Genomic DNA, 5,648 nt, shown 5'->3' with positions numbered 1-5,648 from the left:
CGGGGTTGGGGTGGGTTTGGGGTTTAGGGTTGAGGGGGAAAGGCTTAGGGGCTGTGCATAAAATATTTTGTTGATCTCTCAGATTTTAAAGTTTTACAGTACAGAGCTTTGCAGTTATGAGCAAGAAAATGATACTGTACTTGAATTTAAAAAAAAAAAAAGAATTCAGGTTCAATAATTGCATTCATCAGAATATAATGTATATAACTGTGTGTTCTGTTTATTCTATTGCTTTGGGGGAATTTGAATGGCAGGTAATCATTTCTTATTAAATAAAAAGACAAAACACTAATCTGTTCCTTTCTGCATATGATAGAAATATGACTGTTATGATTAGATCAACTCTTTGAAGATCGTGTCTTAAACTGTGGAATAGTAATATCATTTAAGAGATCACTTTGTGGGAGACAATAGATGGGCAATAGGCAATGATTCACTTCTATTGATTTATATTGTATTTCTACACACACACTCACACACACACACACATAAAAAAACCCATACACTTCTGCATTACGTATGTTAAATGCTTTTCACCAAGAATAAGTTCTTATTATTGTTAAACACTGTGTGAAATCAGATGCTTCTTTGGTAACAGTAGGTGTGCGTCATGAGAATTGCTTAATTTATTTTTGACACTCGATAGCGGGCGATAATGATGTATGTATGAATGCTTAATGTATGAATTACGAGAAACAACGCTAAAATTTTAGATGGAAACATGGTTGTGATTGATGTTATAGGTGGTGAAGCATGTTTGAAACATTCACGTCAGACGTACAGGCTTTAAAATCCGAATTCAATTCAACTCATTTGCTTTGTAATTCTTACTCTACTGTGTAAAGTACCAATGGAACAGATTTTTTTGCTTTGAAAGGTGAATAGGAACGATCATGTTGTTTCATTTGCTACAAATATGAATGCAATCTTATGATGTAGGTGTGCCTAGATGTACTGTATAAAGTGCTCTATAAATAATAATGAAAAAAAAAAAAAGTATTCTGCACATGTGCAACGCTTAGATAGGAGTTTTAGTATGTGACTTTGTAGGAATGCAATTATTTATCTGTGCTCATTGGAAAACTTATTGTTCTGCCTTTAAATTTGTGCCAAACTGTTTGCCAAACTTTAGCGTGTCCTTCTGTCCTTGTTCTGTGTGTTTGTGTTTTTTTGTTGTTGTTTTTTTTAATCACAGCCTACGATTCCGAATTCATCCAAATAGTCCACTGAGAAGGTTCACAATCATGAAAGATTACACATACTGCAGAATGAACCCTGGGATAAAAAAATTTATCAACACTGTACTGTATGCCACAAAGATCTGTAGTGTCATACTGTCTGAACATACCGGGACATTAAATACTGCTTTAATTTTTAATATCCTGTTGTAATTATATGATTTGTTTGAAAATCCAGAACCTGTCACTTAAAATGATATGCTCGTGCTAAGTTAATTTTATATGTCAGGGCTTTATTCCTTGTTTATTGCAATGTTTGACTTTCAAGACCATGATTTATGTCTATCAGATATGTCTTTTTTTGTAAATTATTAAAGGTGAAATATATAAAAATGTGTGTGGGGAAATATGTTTTATATATATATATATATATATATATATATATATATATATATATATATATATATATATATATATATTGTCTAAACAAATTGAACCTTTTATTTAAAAAAATATTAAAATATGTTATTTATGTTATTTTGGTTTCTGAGATAAGTTTAGGGTTAGATTTAGGTACCTGAAAATGGAAGGTGTGTGTGTATGGGTGTGTGTGTGTGTGTCAATAGCCATCACTGGAGTGCTGGCATATCTGAGCTGAAACAGCTTCTAAAGTTGACTCTGGCTAGATATGAAGGAAGAATGACAAGACCTGTCACTTTAGTCAAGGGGAGTATCATCATCAACATCACAAGACCTGTCACTTTAGTCAAGGGGAGCTTGATCCAGCACAGGTAAGGGAGAAAGAAATTGTTGAGTGCTGAGTGGTGCCTTCTTCACGTCTGAACCTGTCCCAGCTAGTCTACCCTCTCCATGTCAAATACTGCAAGCTGCACAGGTGCTTCCGGTCCAGTGTACCACATCAGCCAAAAGGTCAAATCTAGCTTACTTTTGAACTTGAATACTTAAACTATAAACCTTCAGGGCTATTGTAATATCTAATTTTGTTACCTAAAAAGTCAGATATGGCTCAAACTGATGTAGTCTAACATTATGTAGAGATTATTATTTCATTCTAACCAGAGATATGAAGTTATTTCTAATATATGAGATATGAAGTTATATTTAACATTAGGGTGTGGGGAGGAGAAGCAAGTAATAAGCAATAAACACACAGTCCACTACAAAGTCTTATGTATTAAGTATATTTCTGGTGGTGCAGTTTTTTTGCCCCTGAATACACATGGAAGGGTCCAGTTAAGTAATTAAATAAAATTGAATCTGTTGTTGAATCTGTACAAATATAATACACTTGTTACACCTGCAGTATCTACAAAGAAAAATGCAAAAATGCATAAAAGATTTTCTTTTTGATTCAAAAGACACAATGCTAACAAGCATTAATGATGAAGAGTTATACATTTCTTGCCTGCTGCCAAAACAAGCTCCCAAGAGTTGCAACATAAAAGCATTCAAGTTATCATTAGGAAATCACATACCAACAATACCACATCCATTTGTGGCTGAGAGCCAAGTGTGCAAAATTGGCCAGGCTGTCTCCTGTTAAATCAGAGTGACACTAGATAACAGTGGACATCTTTGAGCTCCTGGATGCAGAAAAGGGCAGTTTTGAGTGTGTTATGCTGCTTGGTGGTAGAACATGAGCAAAGGAAGCATGTTAGCTTTCACCCTCTCTGGCTGATAGCTGTCGTATGATAGGGAAGAGCTGGCAGGTGGGTGGGATTTGGTAATGATTAAATTAGGGGGTAAATTATTTTTAAAAATGCAAAGATACTGTAAATAATTTGATAGATTTGTCCATTGAGGCTACTGGCAGGTCCATTAAGGGGCTAGGATCATGGCCTAAAACAGATTTTACCCTATGGAATGGGTTTAGGTTCATTAAGTTTGGCTCTGTGGCAAGGCTAATGGAAATTGAGCAACTTATGAGAAATTACTTGCTACTTCATCAACAACCTAGACATTTTAACTTAGATATGTGTTATATATGTAATAAATATAATAATAAATGTGTTAAATATGTAATATGTGTTTAAACTCTTGACAAGATCTCAGTTGCTAATAAACCAAACTTGACTGTTGGAGATTCCCTATAAAGCTGTAGGTGTCAGATGGTGGTTTCGAATCAGGTATCAGGTGTCAGATGATGGTTTTGAATCAAGAAAGCCTTGTTTTCTTACTAAGGCGTTGTACAAACCACATCTTCCCAGCAAAAGACCCACCCGCTCTCCAAGAAATTGCACCAGCTAGCCATCAGAATGACCTACTACAGCTTGCACACCACCTCCTCATCTTCTTGCATCCTGAACGAACAATTAGCCAGTTTTGCTTCATCCCCCAGGCTTCTGGATACCTTGGGGACTTTTTATCAGTTTCATAGTGGTATTAGACAACCCAGGGAGTGCACTGCGGCTGTGTGTAGAACATCCAAAAGAAGCTCCGTCTCTTGAATATAAGTCTCTCATGAACTAAAAATGGCATTAGGCAGAAAGTTGTATTATGGAGTGACAGTGAAGGTGGCTTAAACACGTCTCTTCTTGTTTGAAGTTGTTCTAGACAAGCTGTCAAAAAAGCTCCAAAAGAATAGAAATCAGTCTGTTACTGTAATACTAATGCTTCATTATCTGTATACTTAACACTGTTAAGCATTTTGCTTGCATTAACTTGAAAGCATGTAATATTTGTAATCTACAGGTAAGCTTTGCTAGCAAGCATGCCCTTTTACTAGCTAGTATCATACATATCTAACAACATTGCATATCTAATTTCAGTATAAAGAAGCATGTTTACAACATAAGCTAGTGAGGTGATAAAACTGTAAATGACATTAAAAATGTTCTGGGATGAAGTATAATTATTTGCATTTCTTTTCTAGCAACCCAGCTGCTAGAAAAGTAATACAAGATGTTTATGTCTTGTGGTTGTGGACTGCACATTTCTGGCAAGAAGACTACAGTCAGTGCCTAGAACAACATTCAACTTTTGTCAAATACCACCTTTGAAGCAGTGTTTCCAATGTTAATATAACATTTTAAAATGCACCTCTTCTCAGGCCATTATGACATGTTGGCTGAAATACAGTGAAATAATGTATTTTACATGTTTTATCTGTCAACCCCCTGTGTTACTCTGCCTGTAGTAGTAGTAGTGTATGTAGTATTTCTAGGCAATGAAACAGTTAAATACACTGGCCATATGAAGTATGTGAGCTAGCTAGAATAGGTCTTTACCCATGAAAAGAAAACAGGTTTTCATGGAAGACTGAGAAGTAAGTCAAAGTTTAGGACAAATAGGTTTTTTTTTCATTTTCTTTTAAAAAATTGAAAACAGTTGAAGAGATGGAAATCTCACATGCATATTGCATATTATCATTTGCATTTCTTGAAGTAATAAAGTTATTCCAGATTGCACTGACATGTTACGGCATCTGATGAAAGATTTGTTTTTAAGTGACAAGTACAAGTTACCTGGAGGCCACAGTGACATGTGACCTCTTAGCATTATATACCAGTCATATGCTTATGTCAAGATGTAAATCTATAAAATCATAGATCTTCTGTTTTCACAATTTCACAACCACACTGGGTTTAGTAAAACGTAAGCAATAAGGAAAAGGTTTATTACTACATTGTTACTGTTTGGATTGAATTGTTATGACTGGAGTGTCCCCTGAAGAGCCGCCAGAGGTAAGATTTGCCTTTAAATTTCAGCAATGAATTTTTTACAGTTTAATTTCAAATGTTTATGTTGTTTTATCCTCATCTTCTCCAAGAACCACTTTATCCTGGGCAGGATTACAGTGGATCTGGAGCCTATCACAAGACACTGGGTGTGAGTTGGGAATACACCCTGCATGGAACACCTGTCCATCACAGGGCACCACACACACACACAGTCACACCTAGGTAATTTATCATAGCCAGATCACCTATCAGTATGTTTGGGAGGTGGGAGGAAACTAGAGAAAGGACCCAGACATTAACCCCTAACCCAGGATCAAACCAGGGTCCCTGGAGATGTGAAGCATCAGTGCTTCCTGCTGCACCCTTAGTGCTGGTTTTGACATTGTTATTAAGGCATTTGACTATTGATGTTTTATGACTAGTTTAACCAGATATGACAGTTGTCTTTTACAAGAATGTTTACTGTGCCTTGCTAAAGAATGAAGGACTTGTATTAGGATCAAAAGTAGTGTGTTCTGACCTTGACACACCTTGCTATTTTTTTGTAAACTGATGCCACAGGAATAGCTTAGACATGATAAATAAGTGTTATGACAATAATTTTACAACATAGGGAAAAAATATATAGCTCGATCAGACATTAAATTAATTAGATATAAACGACAAATGAAGCGATTGAGTTAAACATTAAATGTCAGTGTTGTCAAGAGTAAGGAGAAACGGACTCGCAATAGGACCACGCGTCGCGCCTGAAGCAGGCTGGCCCTCT

The sequence above is a fragment of the Hemibagrus wyckioides genome, linkage group LG09 (assembly GCF_019097595.1).
Source record: "Hemibagrus wyckioides isolate EC202008001 linkage group LG09, SWU_Hwy_1.0, whole genome shotgun sequence".
NCBI lineage: Eukaryota > Metazoa > Chordata > Actinopteri > Siluriformes > Bagridae > Hemibagrus > Hemibagrus wyckioides.
The sequence above is the reverse complement of the archived record's forward strand: the minus strand, read 5'-3'. Positions refer to the sequence as shown.